General features: G+C 32.5%; 1 protein-coding gene across 1 annotated transcript in view; it reads left to right on the top strand.

Annotated features, from left to right (window-relative positions):
* The first annotated feature begins 10163 nt into the window (after nucleotides 1-10163).
* The window catches only part of LOC125060165 (uncharacterized protein DDB_G0287625), a 169437-nt gene continuing 160466 nt past the window's right edge, over nucleotides 10164-19134 (top strand). Inside the window, exon 1 of the mRNA XM_047664933.1 lies at nucleotides 10164-10508. The gene's annotated coding sequence lies outside the window, so the exon portion shown is untranslated. The remainder of the gene's footprint in view (nucleotides 10509-19134) is intronic.

Genomic DNA, 19134 nt, shown 5'->3' with positions numbered 1-19134 from the left:
CAAATTGCGACACACACAAAAAACCGAGCGGCTGACGAGCGACATTGCCACTGATCCACACGCGCGATCGAAATAATGCTTATGCTGGGAGGTGCTCAGTAAATGGAGAGACACAAAACGCCGGTTGAGTGCGTTCTATGTGAATGTGATATTTGAATTATCAACACATTTCTTATTTTGATCCGATTCGCCTCGGTCTACCCTATGTGGGTTTTTTTTATAGAACAGATGAGTACTTTAGTTAAAATGATGAAATTAGTCTATTTTAAATAAATAACATGACAATTGACGATATAAATCATTGTTATTCTTAAGCACGTCTAAATAATATACGACGTAATAATATACGTTAGCGACGGTAGATGGCGTTAATATACGTTTTTTCCACATACTTTCAATTTCGAATTGTTATCTGTCAAAATATTATGACAATCTCTCGCTGACTTTGACAGTTGACTGCAGTTAAGCACTCGTCTAGTTAAATTATAAAATAAATTCGATTTTAGTTTTAAAATTAAAGCAATTTGATTGATCTATGTTTTATAATTGGGTTAGTGTGTACTTGCATTAACAAATGACAATATTAATCAACCTTTTCGCGACTCGCCACGGCTTTATTTGAAAAATTTACCTTAACCCTCCTTATGAATCATTCTAGATATTAGTGATATCTAATAAATGCCACGCAGTAGTTTTAGTTTTATCGCGAATAAACACATAGACGCGGCGGAAGACCTTATATAAAGTTAGACGTATGCTTTCATTTATATTTTTGTAGACATTACAAGCTAATCAAGCTCTACAACTTTACTCTAGAAATCAAACATATTCCCCCTTATTAAAACAGCGTTTGTAACAAACGATTTTTCTCCAACATACTTTGCAGATTACAACGGAAAAGTCTATTCTTATCGGGATATATATCATACACAAATAACGTGTCTTTCTATTGGTAAAATAATTTTTATAACCTACCTATGTATATTATTATAGTATTAGTGATCACAAAGAAGGTAGAAACATGGTACCAATCAATGAAAGAAACATTTTTTTAACACAATGCGTTCACGATAAAGGAAAATCTGTCTGGATCGGAAAACAATAGGAAAGCCGTATGCCCCTTTTAAGCACTTAAACCAGCAGACTAATGGAAAGGTGGTTGTAGCCAGACGGTGTTGTTTTCATTTAGAGTTTTCATGCTATACCATAACGATCTTACTATCCCTTTAAAGACGCATATATACCTAGTAACTATTTAAATATAACAACCGCAATTAGCATGATATCCAATAAATCAAATTCTTAGTGAATTAAGGAAGTTGTTATCTTGTGGTATTTGCGGATAAAAATGTGTTCATTTTATCTGTTCTATAAATATGACGAAAACAAACAAATCAGCGCACACCTTGCGAATCTGTAACTCACTTTTAGATAAGGAGGGAGCTTGTAGTTTATTGTTTATCAGAATGCCAAATCCTAAAATGCTTCACGACTGATTTGAGCTCGACCGCCGCTGCGAAAACAGCTGTGAGAGTTGGAAAAGTGAGTTACAGAATCGCAAGGCTGTACTCCGTAACTTCCGATAGCAATAACGAACATTTTAATGGAATTTCGTTGTGGTTGTCTTAATATACGTAGCATTTATGTCGCCTTAGAAACGCGTGGTGCAGGAACTCAATAATGAAGTCGGAATCGCTAAAGCACTTTAGTTAAAGTATTCTAATACTATTAAAGTTCTATTATACGAAAGAAAATAATCCTTTGTAATGCCTTTCAAGAACTCTGTTGAACTGAAATTGGGAAAATCCAAGTAACTAGCGAAAACCTCCGGAAGAGTTTTATGGTGTGGTTCATACATCATATTATTATTACGAAATCTAATATATAAAATTCTCGTGTCACAATGTTTGTTCCCATACTCCTTCGAAACGGCTCAACCGATTCTTATGAAATTTTTACATATTCAGTAAGTCTGAGAATCGGCTACTATATATCTTTCAAACCCCTAAGTGATAAGGGGTGTCCACCCCAAAAAATTTTTTTTATTTTTCAGACAAATTTTTTTGATTTTATTTTTGTATTATACAGCTTACAAAAATACATACAATCCTTAATTTCCACCCTCTACGATCAACCCCTATTTTTTATTATAGTAGATAATTATTTTTATTGAACTAAAAAAAATCCTAGAAATATATACATACCAAAACAATGTTTGCCGGATCAGCTAGTAAATAAATAAATATCTATAATTAGGGGAAGCGTATATAAAATACTCGTTTAAATGAACACTTTCATATAAATATTAAATGTTGACTGAATAATTTAGATATCATGATATATATTCGGTGTCTACAATTTGTCTCTGTTGGTATTTGCTTTAATCTACTAGCACCTTACTTAAAGGGTGTGACAGGCCCGACCTTAGCAATATCTAAACAAAACTGATAAAGGTAAGTTAAATTTGCACAAGTTGTGACTTATAACGTTTAAATAAAATATAGCTTGTAAAGCGCTCACGTAGTAGGTAAACTTATTTATTTTATTTTAATTGTCTCTGCACAAAGACACAATTTTACATTTGATCTAGCCTAACCTAAGACTAATAAGTAACCTTTTAAAACTAACCTAATTCACTAAAAAGGATATTTGACGTAAGAAAGTGTCCAATAACACTTACTTATTTTATTAAAGGAAAAACACTCCGTTCTTATAAAGAAATACGTGAATAAATTGAAGTAAATGTATAAGGATAGCACACGAATAGACTTTTAATTAAGACATAATTACGATTAGATTTGCAGCTGTTTTCGGTAATTAATTGAAATCTGTTATTAAACGATTAATTAAATTCACTATAGGTTTAAGGAAGCTACAAAGATCTTTCATTGTCCATTGCTTTCTTAAATAGATTATCTAAATCGGGTATTAATTTGCATAGCTGTTGTAGCGCTTTTAAAGTGTATTATTATTAACTATAATAGAACAGTGAATGTGTTTGCAGAAAAACAAAAATAATTGATGATAGACAACATGCCCTACAACTTAAATGGAGATGGCCAGGGCATCTAGCCCGTTATATAGATGACAGATGGTCAAAAACAGTAACCGAATGGAGTGGTACAAAAAGAAAAGTTGCGTCGAGGTGATATGGATGGTAAATGCAGTAGAAGATGCGGAGAGACTCCACATCTATCATTATTTGCCGTATATAGCATACGGCAAATCAAAGAAATCTATTAATAGGCACTTGAGAGAGGAAGTAAAATCCGGAGGTCAAAGATACGATCAACATCATCTCAGTAACAAGATAGGATCTTAGATGATGTGAGCGTTTTTCTTTTATTGTGTAAAACACAATGAGGAACTAGCTCTAATTATCGTGGATAACCGTAGATGTGTATAAACCATTCTTATGTAGACTACACAGGGTTTCAAAGACAGTCAAGCAGGTCCACGGCTTATATTGAAAACATTTTTGTATAGCAAAAGAGTTGCTCCCTACACATGAAATATATCGTAAATAATCTCTCAGAATGCTTAAATTAAGTATACAAATAGTAAGGAGCGGGAACTATGGCTCACTTAATATATAACAATTATTATTTGCTATATGTGCTGTGTTATCACTTATTCCTACATATTTGTATCAATGTCTGTTAATATCTGCACTATGTTTGTATATTAGTAGTAATTAACCTTTGGGTCTAGGACAGTTATGTCGCGTCCGCTTTTTTGCCATAAAAACATTGCCGAAACCGGAACTATTCACGAAACGTAAGCTCTCATTAAAAGTGTCATCATCGTGGATACAGTGCATAGATAGACTGTATCCACTTCCAGAATTATCACAACAAATATTCTGCTACAATAACTTTTTGCCATAAACCTCTACTATTCACGAAACCTAAGCTCTTATTAAAAGTGTCATCATATATTCAAATATTCTGATAGGTACAATAACTTTTTGCCATTACCTAAAACTTAACCATTCACGAAACCTAAGCTCTGATTAAAAGTGTCATCATATATTCAAATATTCATCAAATATTCTGATAGGTACAGATATCGGCAAACTTCTTGAGCATTAAACAAGGGAGCGGGGGAAAGTTTGCTCATCGTGCACGCAGCGCGGGACACAAACGTCAACTGATTTACCCCATTTAGATTTACTCCCAGTGATAAAAATCGCTTCTGCGCAGGCAGGGACATTTGTTCAAGATGATGCCGGTATCTGTACAATAACTTTTTTGCCGTTACCTAAAACTTAACCATTCACGAAACCTAAGTTATTAAAAGTGTCATCACCATGGCAACAGTGTGTCTCAGCTTTCCACAATTAGCACAAGATAGCATGAGAACTGGACAATTGTTTGGTAACGAATCCCACTACAACACCATTTTTGTTTCAACATGTCGTCTAAGTTGTGTGTCGTAATTAGCGGCAGGTATTTACTGAAATTACTTAGCACGCCATGCCATGCCGACTAAACAAGCTAATTTACGACTAGAGAATATGACTACAATATTATAAGATTGCATTCCTTGTTTTACAATGCATTTGTGTTAAGGATTTCAAAAACAAACGTACCCAACTCTAAAACGCACGCAATATTTATTATTTGTATTACTAAGACAATATTATATTATGTTTATTGTTTATACAAGAGGTATGAAGATTTTATTGGAGCAGTGTTTGCCTAATGACTTTAGCGACTCTCATCCCTGACTTCGTAGATTCGGTCCCCGGCTGTGCACCAATGGAGTTTCTATGCGCGCATGAGCATTCGCTCGAACGGTGAAGGAAAACATCGTGAGGAAACCGGCTTGCCTTAGACCCAAAAAGTCGACTGCGTGTTGGACATGTACCAAAAAACTCAGGATTTGTTGAGTACAAAGTGTCGAAAGACGATTTTTTACCTGTAACCGTTTTACTGGACACGTTTGTTTGCTTCCAAGGAATCCTAAGCATCCGCCTCGAACACCACATTTCCAAAGCATCTATTTTTTTCCTTTCAGATGTCCGTATTGCCCAGGAATCATCGCTATATTGGAAAATCGGAACTACCAGTGTCTCAACAAATTTCTTCTGTGTTTTTAAGGAAATGTTGCGTTCCATTTAGAAACACAAAAGTTTTGTTATTGTAAGAATATCTCTTTTTATATTAATTATATACTCTTTTAGCCTAAAATACTTTTTCTCATAGAGATAGAGAGGAGAGAGCAAACAAGTGTTAGTACTTTTAGTTAGTGAGCCTATTTGTTTTCTTAATTTAAATGTGTTTTTACGTGTTATTTTTTTTACAAAAACATCTTTTAAAATTAAAATAATAACTTTATGTTTTAAAATAAAACATTTTTGTATTTATTTATTATATGGACAAGACGCAGACAGACGCTTGTATGGATTCATAATTATCATTTGTCGATAAAATAAAAACACAATGAAATGGCGAAATAGCAACACGACTAATTACAAAATAAAGCATTGTGAAGTCACGTTTTGCATATTAGTTCTAGATTAAATATCATATAAATTGATTAATGAGTTCAAACATGTGACTTACAGCAATTGAAATATCATTAAAATATTTTGCGAGTCCAAAGATTTATCATTAGCCCATTCGCAATACTATATTTGTGTTCTAATGAATTCTTCGAATAGAATTCTAATGCAATTATGTTGCCATGGTCAAAAATAAAATGAAAACACATTTCAATTTTTCATTCATTAATGACTGACTGAATTTGAATCGCGTAAAATGACTTTATCGTCCTCACTACTATGAATTATTTTATATTTTGTTGAATTCTCAAGAAGAGGGCTGTTTTATCTTTTTCACATTGACCAAAAGTTTAAGTAATAATGCATCATCAGTCTTACATCGACACTTATGTGTACCTTGTTGGCTATTCATAAATAGTAGACGCTTTAAAGAGAGCAACGGACATTGAACATATTAATCGAAACGCAAAATTTCTATAAAATGTCAATGTATTCAAAGTCTTAAATAAACAAATCAACGTTTGATTTGAGTATTTGACAACACAACGAATGACCAAATCTATATAAAAAATGAATCGCCGATATGTACCACAAACACTCAGATACAAAAGGCTGATCATCTACTAGTCTATTAGAAAAAATATCATTTAATAGATACAAAAATCTGAGGAGGTTTATTTATATGAATACTTACTGAACTAAAGCACCAAATTGGATATTATATTGTGTTCTTTATCGTCGGGTTAACAACAAATTTAACAGATACTTTTAAGTTTATACAAATAGTGAGTGAATGAACGACGCAAAAGACTGAAAGATCTACTATTTTGACAATATACACAAAACAAGGGCTGAAAAGGGATGGCTACATTCAACAACCGAATAACCTTAATGAAACCGTGTGCAGTTAGTATTTTATAAAATCGAAATGAGTCAGTGTTATTAATATGATATTACACAGAGCATTTAACATTATGTATGTCTTTTTATATGTTTAGGGAAATAAACACGCAGTCAATAAAATAGGATCAAAATATTCAATTTACTTTATGAGTTTTCGTAGCTATAAACAAAAGCGTAAATCACCAATCAAATTGCTTCTAGAAATAGTCAAATATGACGGGAATGTATTAGTTTAATCGTTGGCATTAAAATGTCCCAACTTTGCCAGTTAGATGGCCGCACTGCGGGTATTTATCGCGAATCATTATAATATATATATGTTAACGTAAAATTGTAAACACCGTTAGATTGTAATCTATCTCGCGAGATTATAAACTGTCGAAAGATTGTGAACCTCAACGAACTGCTTACAATTTAACGTATATAGTAGATTGTACTACACTAACTTAGTTATCATTCAAACTTCTTTGGTCAATTACAGATTAATTTTACTTCCCAACAATTTCATATAACTACCGAATAATAATACGTTAAATTGTAAGCAGTTCGTTGAGGTTCACAATCTTTCGACAGTTTACAATCTCGCGAGATAGATTACAATCTAACGGTGTTTACAATTTTACGTTAACATATACAAATTTTAATATTACTAGTTCCTAAGGTTTTGTATTTTGAAACTTTTTCTAGTTTTTTTAAAAAAGCATTTTTACTAGCAAAATTTTGCTTATTGTTAAACTAATTCTTTTCTAGTAACATATTTATGAGCAAAAAATTATTAGCAAAATCTAAAATTTGAAGTGTAATTCATATTTTTTTTAGTTTTTTATTATCTTTATTTACCATAGTTGTCAAATATTTTAGAGAAGATAGCTTGTAAAATATACTATAGATATAGCATTATATATGATGTGAACTTTAATAAATAAATAAATACTTTTATAAGCATAGCGATTTCGTTTAAAGTCAGTCGCAGACACACTCTTCAGCAGCGCACTAATTAGCATTTCGTTAATTGCAGTTTAGCATAGCGTAGCCCCGTACAGGGATTCCTACATTATATGATGTTAAAAACACTAGTCAAACAATAAGATATTAAATTATAAGCACAGATTTATAATTACAAATAATTAATTGAATTGTTATAAAAAAATATTTTTTAATTTCTAAAAATCGTTTAACTTTTCTAGGGAAACATAAAAAATGCAGACTCTTAAACAAAACCTTATGAAATTGTTTGTAGCCTACTTCGAAGTTTACGTCAGGTTACATTTATACTGTAACCGCAGTGCGTTCTCTCTCTGAATTGAAATTATGCTTGTTTCTTATGAGCTCTAGATCAAAACATAATCTGATATATTCAGTGGAGCGGACAGGACATTTAACGGCATAATTTATTTGATATTACTGAAAATATCAAAGCTCGAAGGAATTGCTGGCGTAGTAAAGGATTTCGAAAGGATTTAGATTTTGGATATGTTGTTTTATTATGTTAGGACTTAAAGGTAGTATCACATGTAATTAAAGAAATTATTTTTTAATTTTTTAATTATTAGAAATTAATATAGCAATTATATTTTGCGCGGAGTAAGTTTCTATGACAAAAAATATCAAACACACTCCTGTGCCAATTTTAAATAGCTTCATATTTTTTTTTATACATTTTTAAGTAACTTTAGCAATGCATGTATCACATCTATCTACATTAAAATATGATTGCTACGAGACTTCTCATTTTATTTTTAGTATGTTTTCTAGTGCGAGGACAGTTTTTGACGTTACATTTTTTTCGTCACAAAATATAATTTACTCGAAAACACACTAAATATATTAAATGATTTCTCAATTGTGTGGATTGGCCTTGTACTAAGAGAATTGAATGATTAAGTAATCGGAAGTTGGCAAATCTGCATCATTTGACAGTTGACACCTCGATGATTTACAAGGACCGAGGTTCAAGGTCCGAGAAAAAAAAATGACAACTCGGGTTTTAAATGTAAACCTCCTCCGAGTAAATAATTTTAAAAAAAAGTCGAAATGCTAACTTTGAAGTTTGTGAAGATTTGTTTGAAGTCGGCTGAAAAATCGAATTCTCGACGTAACGAAAACGTCAAAACAAGACAATAGTTTCATGACCTATCAAAACTTTGAATAATGATGGCTATTTGTAAACAAAAGATGGTGTTATCGAAATAAAGGCCTAAGGCCACAGCTATTTCCAGAAATAGTAGTAATCTAGAGGGCCCAGGTTATCAGTTAAATGTTAATCGTGCGAACTAGAGAAGGGAGCGTGCGAATATTTCGTCATTATTGTTCCGACAGAACGCGGTTATAATGTTGTTGCTTTAATTTATTATTCCTTTTTGAAGTGAATATTCTTTAGGCGCCTGAGGGTAAAATTTTTACGGAACGTCACGAAGATGTGCAGCGTTTTTGTCGAACAAAAGGGAGAGAGCGATTGAGACCGATTGAGAGAGAGTGAGAAGGATGAATTACCTTATAGAAATTCTATTTTTTAAATTAAAATTTCGTGAAGAGAATTTATGAAATAATAGTATTTTATATTTTATGCAAAATAATTTATTGAAATCTCAAATGACGAATTGTAAATTAAAATGCCATGTGTTTTATTATCGAAGAAAAAAATTAATTTATTATTTTTTATTAATGCTCGACACTTAATATTTTAATGACAATTACATTCATTAAATTCCTAACATATCTTCCTTTTTCCCTCCCTCTAAGTCTCGGAAATCTAACGTTTTAGATTTGTATAAATATGACATAGAGTTAAAAATTAGTTTGCCAAAGAAGTTTCACTTCTGACATGTGTACTTTGTACGCACGCACTTTTTTGCGGAGGTGGAAATTGGTGCATTTTCCCCCGAAAGTGGTACAGGTATGTGGTGCTCGACCAGCAGAATATCTGCTATTCAGAGACGGGATGACTTATACTTGGGTAGCTCCTACAACTTACAAGGCCCGTGGTTGGTCTCGACTTCTTCCATAATTTAGACCAAGGGATTGTAGCCGTTATATTATTATTACTATTATAAGCTCAACAAAAACTAGATAGTAGGTACATATACATATATACGTAGTATTTTTCGTTTGAAAATAATATAGAATACAATTCACATAAAAGTATGATGACTGATTTACTGATAATTATTAAAACATAAAAATTAAAATTCCTGTGAGTTTTGAAAGATGTATTTGTATTGATATAATTAACTCGATTAATAAATTCGTTTGCAGATAATTCACGAACCTGCGTTCTCGGTGATTAGACACTTGTGTGCTATAAAAAATAATTATATTGCATTAGTTAATGGCTAAATTTTATTATACCTGTTGGAAATCGTAAACTCTTAAAGTTCAGCGTCCTCATAAAGGGAGCGCGGAATCTTTAGGACTCCCAGACGCGAGAACAAAAAACCAATTTCATAAAACTATGCACCGACTGCATGTAGGGCCATAACAATAAATGAACAAACCTACAGAACCTGATGCCCCGTTGCAACGTTTCAAATCAGCGCAGTTTAAATTTGTATTACATACATATTAGAATCTCATAGAACAGCACTGTTACAGAACGAACGAAAAACGCAATGGATATTATTACACAAGCTTTGGTTTGTTCAGTTGTATCGTGGTACGGGAATCTGCAAGTTCGTCACTCACACAGAAGCATGTGTGACGTCGAGAAGGCTTTGACTGCACACTAAAATTAACTAGCATCTCGCGGCAGTCTGCATTGTACCGCCGTCCGTGTAGTACGTATCGCCCGGCGCCGCGACGCCGATCTTCCGATCGCGAAAAAAGTTAACACACGAAACTTTCTTGACTTTCCTTTCAACGCGAATACTGTTGGACTGGAACTGTCTGTTTTTCATCCGGCAAACTTCGAGTGACCTTACATTAAACCGGAATTTGGTACCCCAAGAACAAGTTTGGTCTGGTCCCGTGGCAGGACATTCGTGAAGTGAGAACTTTTTCAGTGCTGTGATCAGTGTCTGTGGATTATCTTAACAGATCGATTTGTGGAGGACTGGTCTTCACCTTAGGTCGGCTTTTTATTAGAGTGCTGTCAAACGTTGCAGTAAGTTAATTTGAAGTTTATAGATATTTAGGTTTTAAGTCACGAAAACAATTATAACCGAAATTGGCCAGTTGCATAACAGTCCTTGCCCTTACCAAAATAGAATGGTGACTGATGAAAAAGTTGCTAAACTACCAATAAAAGATCGTAGAGTTTTTTTTGTACGAAATTGTTATCGCGATGAGATATAAAAACAATTGAATAGGAATTGAAATCGTAAGAAATGAGTCTAGACAATAGAAATAACGTTACGCGAGGTTAGCAGTGTTTACGTAAATATGTTCATAATATGAATATATTACCTAAATACTGGTGTGCTCATTAAACTAAGAAAGACTGGTTTAGAAAGATTTGCATTTAGATTGAAACGACCTCGACCGTGGAACATCAAACGAAAGTGTTATGTGTTCGAATCAATAAACCAAAAAGTAGAGCAGGGGACAAAAAATTCGCCAATTTTATTCCTTTTTATTGAAAATGTTTAGAGAGATTCACTTACGGGCAATTGTTGAACTTTGATAGACCTCGAGGCTTTTTGCTGCTTAGTTTGGCCTCGATTGACACCTTCGATATCGGATTTAAGTTTTCATTTCATAACTGTATTTCGTTCTGCTTCTGATTTAGTTAACACATATGTCAGAAGTTAGCAATTAAAACAAAATCATTTAATTCTCACGATTAATTTTACAGTAATAAATTGAACAGATAATTTTGACTGACAAATTATACTTCGATTAGATGTAGCTACATAATATATCTAACTAAAAGTATATAAGTTAATAATTAATAATTATATAAGATTTTTTCTGACTACATTTTGTTTAAGATTATAATAGATTGACAAAACCGTATCTTTACCGTATATGACGGATTTGATAAGTCAATTCGCTATAAGATAAAAATGTAAATTTAATGTTTCTCTAAATCAGCGTAACTCTGCATACCTATGTCATGATAGCGTTCACATGTTTAACCACGATTGTAACGGCCGAAGCGAATTTTATTTACGGAAGTAACAATAACTGGTGTTATTTAACTTTTAATAAATCATGTAACTAATCTTCAGAACGCAGTTTTGCTTACTAGCTTTCCCTCGTGATAGTAAGTTAAGGAATTTTTTGTGTTTTTTAGAATTATTTTTATTCAAATATTTTTATGATATTTAGAGCTTTAAAAGCTCCATAATATTGTTGGACCATAATATTACCTTTGTAGTTTAACTTTTGAACAAATTGATCTCGGTCTCTTTTCATCATAGCGTCAACACAATTTGTCAGAAAAAGACGAAAAAGTTACTGAGTGGAATGTTATATAGTTGGACAATTTTAAGCCCTGATTAAATGTTATTACAAAATGCGCTAATTATTGAAGCTAATCAAAAATTTCAGGGATTAATATTCCAAATTGGAATATTCGAGTAGATATTCATGAAACATACGTAAAAAATCCTTAACTTAAAACCATGGAGTTACTAAAAAAACTGCGGAATTTCTTGCAAAAGTCGCAGTACTTTGTCCATTCATTGAGCGACAATACAATAAGTTTTTTTCAAAATGGCATGCAATAAGTTCCTAATTGAAAAGGTCATGAACAAGAACAATGGTTCTATTGCAAACCGTTAGCGTAACTCTAAATTTTCAAAACACCGAAACGATATCATTTGGGGCCATAATAATTTAAATATTTTACGTTTTATTATAACAATTAGACTTTTTTTTTTACAATTTTTTTAAATACATAGTAATTACTATAGTTGAATATATATATATATATATATATATATATATATATATATATATATATATATATATATATATATATCTATATATCTATATATATTCTAAGGTCTATGAGGTACATATTTTTAATTATTTCCACATATATGTTTAAAGTAAATTAAATATGGGAAGAAATTGGCTGTGCCAAAAATCAATCTGGAACTGTTTAGGAAAAACATCTTTTGTATGGCTATTAAGGTTTACAATAATTTACCAAAAGAATTAAAAGATTTTCCGACTAGTCTTTAAAAATCGACTTGTGTATTACTTTTGGAAAAAATGTATTATTCAATAAATGATTATTTGCGTGAGACACTGTAGTTGATATAAATGTAGTAACGTATGATATGATATGTACGATACAAATACATAATATAAGAACTGACCAATTCATATGACTAATAATGTAAAATGTAAAATTCCTTTGAGACAAATTTGCGCGCTATTGTATGTGGCAGAATATGGGAACTTACGATTGTACCTTACACATTTTTGTACCATATTCTTGCAATAAATTATTATTATTATAATAATGATAATTACAGTATAAGTTTATAACGAACTCTGAAAGTTTTAATGAAAGCGAGGCACCAAAAAACAGTACGAAGAAGAGGGTTTCACATCTCGAAGAATGTTCATTTTTGCCTCAACGAACCAAGGACTTCTCATCGTCATAGACAAAGGATCCCTTTGGCATTGTTCGCGAAACATGCAAAGATAACTTTGGCTAATATTTGCCTTTTTATGTCATCGAAATGGAACACGAAATTGGAATTTAACTAGATAGAATGAAAAACTAATGTTGCCTTCACAAATAATTTAGCAAATAATCAAATAAGTTAAGTAAACTTTGATACTGAAGTCATGTTACCAAAATTTATGAATAAAAAAATCAGTGGTGCTACTAAAGAAACCTTTATTTATCACGCTATATAATTAAAATTACACACATCTACTAGTGTATTTTATATAATATATTCATAACAAAAAAACTGCTTTAGTTTAAAAGCGTAACAATTTTTTAACTTTCAATGATGCGTAAAACAAGCATCATTGAATTATTATATTATTTATATGTGATCCTAATTTGATGTATTACGTAATCAGAGCTTAGCATTTTAAGTGCGAGCAAATATCGAAGGCCTTGTGCTTATTATAGAACCATTGAGAAACGTGTCGTTTGTATGACAACTTGTTTCATCGTAATTACACGCCTTGACATGTGTGACTTCCAAATATTATTTAAACACGAGCACAACGTGTCCTTTATCACTAAGCCCTTGAGGCCAATGCTTAAAAAGTCCGTCGAAAGATAGAATTGAAAGAACCTACCTAACAGTTAAATTTGACTCGCCTTCCGATTCGTACAGTACCTACCCATGAGACACCAGAGGCAGTGGAGATAATAATTCGAGCTCCAACCGGGAATCGATCCCGTTACCGTTACGGTCTTTATGGATCCGCTTTGGTATGTGACTATTGAAATATATCTTGTCGCATATATGTATATTTCGTGAAGTCCACACAAGAGCAATATAATGTGTAAACCTATTATAGTGTAAATATATTTCATGGTTGTTCATAAAAGCATATTTAAATATGTGTGGCCTTGTGGCCATTCATAACATGTCAATATTGACTGCTAAGACTCTTGACTCTAAATTGAGTTTATTTATTAGAAGTTTGTTTTTAGACATCACATGAAATTATAATCGATTAGGAGTATTCTAGTACTATACATTTTTTACTTTTTAATTTTCCTTTTCAATTTGAATATAAAACACAGACACACGCGGTAAATTTCACACACATACACATTACACTCACTCATTCACTCACATGCACATGTAAAATATCAAGATTGTAATTATTAAAAAATATATATATATAAACTTTGTTTTGGAATCGAGTACATATTAAGTATTTATGGAAGAGCTGGGAACCTTGACACAGGTATTTTTCACTTAAAAGCCAAATCTTACACATTGTAAGACGTTTATAATAAACAAACAACACAAAAAATAAATAAAAACCTATTTTTGCACCAATAGGTCATATCTGAAAAAGTTTAGGTGTATACATGTTATCGTAAAAGATCTTGCCAAAATGCAAGAAAATACACGAATAGTTGATGAATAAGAGCAGTGTGGCTTGAGCATGCGACCCTCATCCCTGGTCATAGATTCGAGACCCGGCTGAACACCAAAGGACTTTTCTTTCTATGTGTACAACACTCGCCCAAGAAAAACATTATGAAGAAACCGGATTGTCATCTCTTTGCCTAAACTATGATCACAAAACAGGTTCAAATAAAATTAATGATCAAAGGTTGTAGCGCCGCTATTTTTTTATGACTACATTAAAGTTTGTTTACGAAGACAAAAAGAATTACTTTTTTTCATTTAAATTATTGCAATATAATAAGTAAATTAAAATTATTACATATATTCCCCTAGAAGGTAGCTAAATTTTAAAATTCATTTTCGTACATACATTACCAATCGTGTTTCGTACATAGCATTTGGTATGTTTACTATAAATAAATAAAATTATTTCTTCTATATATAGTTACATAGTGTTATAATATGTGTAGTTTCGGCTGATTGATTCGATTGCCATGTAGTGGTGAAATGTATATAATTGGTGAAAGTGTTAAGTTTCTTCCGGCCTTAATAAATAAAATTGTTGGGCATCAAAAAATGATTTAATAACATAATGTCAGAGGTGTTATAGATGAAGAAATTACATTTTGCGCGGTCAATAATACAGAATATAGACAATTTCAAACTATTAATGATCTCTTGTTACTGAATGCGTAAAATGATTAATACCAAAGAAAAGAGCGTACCAATTCTTATAAGGCAGTGTGAGTGTCCATGGGCAGCGGTATTACTTACTACGTGAGCCTCCTGCCGATTTGCCTCTTGTAACATAAGAAAAACTATATTTTATATCTTAAATCTAATCAATGATAATACTCCAGTGACAACCCTAAATGGGTCTTGGCCTCGGATTGCATCCGTTTATTTGACCATTTGACACTCATCCTCAGAATCGAGACAGCTAAGTGAGTTCCATATCAAAAATTTGCATTTTGACTCCCGTCATAATTCGACAATTAAACCCTAATTATGAGTCTTAAAAGTCGTTAATTTAAGTTAGATTCCTTCTTCAAATTCACCTTCACAATTTAGATTTAACCTTTATAATACAAAAGATATAAGTTGCGTAACAGCCTCTTATTTTTTAATCGATTTTGCACTTGCGATAAACCAAGGTTAGTGCGTTTAACGTTCGATTAATTATCAATTTGATGACTTGAAATTGCACAAATGCTTCAATGCTGCTGCATATATTTTATAATATTACATATAATATGATCAGCTAAACACTCACTAAGTAGCCACTTAGTGAGTGTTGAATGAAATAAATTTAAATCATTCTGTCTATCTCTAGGTCGGTAACTAATATCTGTGTAGTCGGCGAATGACTGCGCGATCTTATGCCAATCACAAGGAGCTTGCGACTATTGGTTGTTTGACCAAACTACGCGCTGTCGGAATTTAGTTGAACAATTTTTAATATGGAATCGGGTAAGGACAGATGCATTGGTGGGTTTAGCGGTCCACGGTATTCTTAACATCCGCCAGCACCACATTTCACAAGCAGTCTGATCTTGCGGTACAATAAATATATGAAAAGATGTGTTAATAGACATATATTCAACCAATAAAATAACAAAAAATATGCTAAAATAGAATCCTGTAGTAAATAGTAATAATAATAACTTTATTTACATTACAATATCACGAAACAGTACGTTCATAGTAAGTGATAAAGGCAAGATTTTTTTTAACACTGTTTACTAAATATACATTAATTTTAGTGTCTTTGTTACTTAATTGGAACATATGTTACGTTATATATTTATACTTCTTCATATATAATATTTAAAAAAAGTGCATGCGTACAAAGTACACGTCAGAAGTGAAACTGCTATGGCAAACTAATCTTTAAGTCTTCTTTATATTTATACAAATCTAAAACTTCAGATTTCCGAGACTTAGAGGGAGGGAAAAAGGAAGATATATTACGAATAAAATGAATTTAATTGTCATTAAAATATTAAAAGTGTCGAAAATTAATACCTACAAATTGTACATTTTTTATTTGTATTTTATTTATTCGATTATAAAAACACGTGGCATTTTAATACAATTCGTCATTTGAGATTTCAATACATTATTTTGTATAAAATATAAAATACTAATATTTCATAAATTTTACCCTCATAAAGAAGTTTCACTTCAATAAACCTAATCACGAAAACCCATACCATTACTTCACTGAACTTTGCATTTCACCACGCAACCTCTCATGCCACAGTAAGTGCAAAAGCCTTCAAACTTTTAACACTACTTTCATCAACCTTTGGGGTTGATTTCTCACGGGTTCCAATTTGGATCAGGGTTCGATTTTGACCTTAATTATTAGAACCGTGAAACCGTTAATTGTGTGCATTGTTTTCGCTTCCCTCCAATTATGTTCTGGGTAACTTGATTAGCACCTTCCGACCTGCAAAGGAGGTCGCAAGGGCAATGTTTTGTGCATACAATTTCGTCATTATCGCCTTACCAAAGAGTTTAGATGCGTCAAATACGTAAATATCGGTAGCCAAAGAATGTGATTTTTTAGATATGATTATGTGGTCTAGTGTATTATCCTATATGTATATTTATGTGTATGTATGTGTTTTTTAGTACAGGAACCAAACAGGCTAAAGGCTCATATGACGTTAAGTGATACGACTGCCCATGGGTACTCACACTGCCAGAAAGTGCATTGCCGGCTTGTTAGGAGTTGGTACGCTCTTATCTTGAAAGACTCCCAAGTAGAATTAGTTCGGGAATACTTCAGTGGGCAGCTGGTTCAACATAGGTGGTGCGCGGAAAGTGCATTATCTTGGCAGTTCTTGCACCTACAGTGGACGCAAATATCGTGAGAAAACCCGCATCTGTTAAACTCAAGCTTGATTATAACTTGTCAAAAATAAATGGCCAAAGAAACGGCCCTTTAGGGTTGTATGGTCACTGGACATATAAAACAAATTTAGTAAACTCAAAATAACTTTATTCATTTAGGTAACCAAGTACACTTAGATAATATCAACAGAAAAGAGTTTACAGTGATTCTAAATTTACATTTACTACCAGTTCCCAAGTCAAGGGCGTACAGCGGGCAAGAAGAACTGGCAAGAAACTCTCCGCCACTCTTTTTAATCGCCTAGTTTTAAGTCGTACAATTTGTTTGAACTGGAGCAAATCGTTCCCAAGGATTCAAATTTAAATCATCGTCAAATTTATAAAAAGCTTTATTTATTAATGTATGTTTAACTAGAGTTTTGAATTTATTCAGTTATTCTCTAATTTCGCTTGGGTTTTTTTATAGAACAGGGGGCAAACGGGCAGGAGGCTCACTTGACGTTAAGTGATACCGCCGCCCATGGACACTCTCAATGCCAGAGGGCTCGCGAGTGCGTTGCCGGCCTTTCAAGAATTGTTGGGTGTTTGTTGTAAAAACTAATATACGATAAATAAGGAGTGGTTAATCTTTTGGAGCCTGGTTGGTACGACCGCTTTGATTAGTTCTGTTTCGAGTACTATACTGGTGAAAGTCATTTGCTTTAAAATCATTATATTTTTTGTACCCAATATTTAGTTCCTGAATCTTAGGCGATATGGATTTAGTGAACGACTGAGTTTAAAATTTAATTATCCACCTCAGTGGTTACGTTTATGGATAAACGATAATTTCATACTCGCAAATTAAACTTGTCACAATTGAGAAACGAGCTAATTGCATTATGTTTTTATTACGTCATAATTTAATTTCAAGAATGACCCAATGTACAAGGTTATTGTACAATAATTGTTTTCACCAACAATGAATCTAGGTCCAAAATCAATGGTCCGAATTCTGTCTCTTCATTGTATGAGGCATATTATTTCTTTGTTGTTATAAAGATAGATTAAACTGAGAAGGAGGTGGAGTACTTTATATTCAAGTTCTCAGTTAGTTCAGTTTATTTTAGGTATTTATGATATATATACATACATAATCAGTTTTTGAACATATGAATTACGCATACAAAGCGAATCTTTTACGAAGCCCGTATCACCTCGACGTCCGTTGTTCCACACTGAGCGTTTTAAGGCCATTTTTGAAGTACACCATCACTATGTTGCACCAGCTGCCCACAGAAATATTTCCGAACCAATTCGACTTAGGGTTCTTCAAGAAAAGAGAGTACCAATTCTTAAAAGGCCGGCTACGCGACGCGAGCCCTCTAACATTGGGCCATTAGTAGAGACTTCTGCCCGTTTGCTCCTTGTTCTAACGAAAACAAAAAACAACATGTACTCTAACAAACATATTTATTTCAAACAAGAAATGCAAAAATTACATTCCATATTTTTTTATTCCAATGCTTTGAGACTGGTTACTTAGTCTCTGTAATAGGCTATAATATTTATTAAAAAATCCAGCCGTTTCTACCCTAGACTGGCAGATTGTAAATTTATATTGTGATAAAGGTCAAAAGAATTGCCCTTTAATGAGTAATTAAATCAACTCGCTAATATACTTTAAAATGACTCAAACGTGTTGCGTTGTGCAAGCTGCATGTGTAATATATTTCTAAATAGTTTGCGGAATCTTACGTTATATTTGACTTAAGATACTGTGTCATTCCCCCTTAATCATATACGAATAAGACCATTGAAGCTCTGTTTTTAATTAATTCAGAGATACACTTGCTAGTTGAAGACACATCTTAAGGATAACTGCGT

Source organism: Pieris napi, chromosome 21 (genome assembly GCF_905475465.1).
Source record: "Pieris napi chromosome 21, ilPieNapi1.2, whole genome shotgun sequence".
NCBI classification, from domain to species: domain Eukaryota; kingdom Metazoa; phylum Arthropoda; class Insecta; order Lepidoptera; family Pieridae; genus Pieris; species Pieris napi.
Note: the sequence above shows the minus strand (reverse complement) of the source record. Positions and strands in the feature narration are given on the sequence as shown.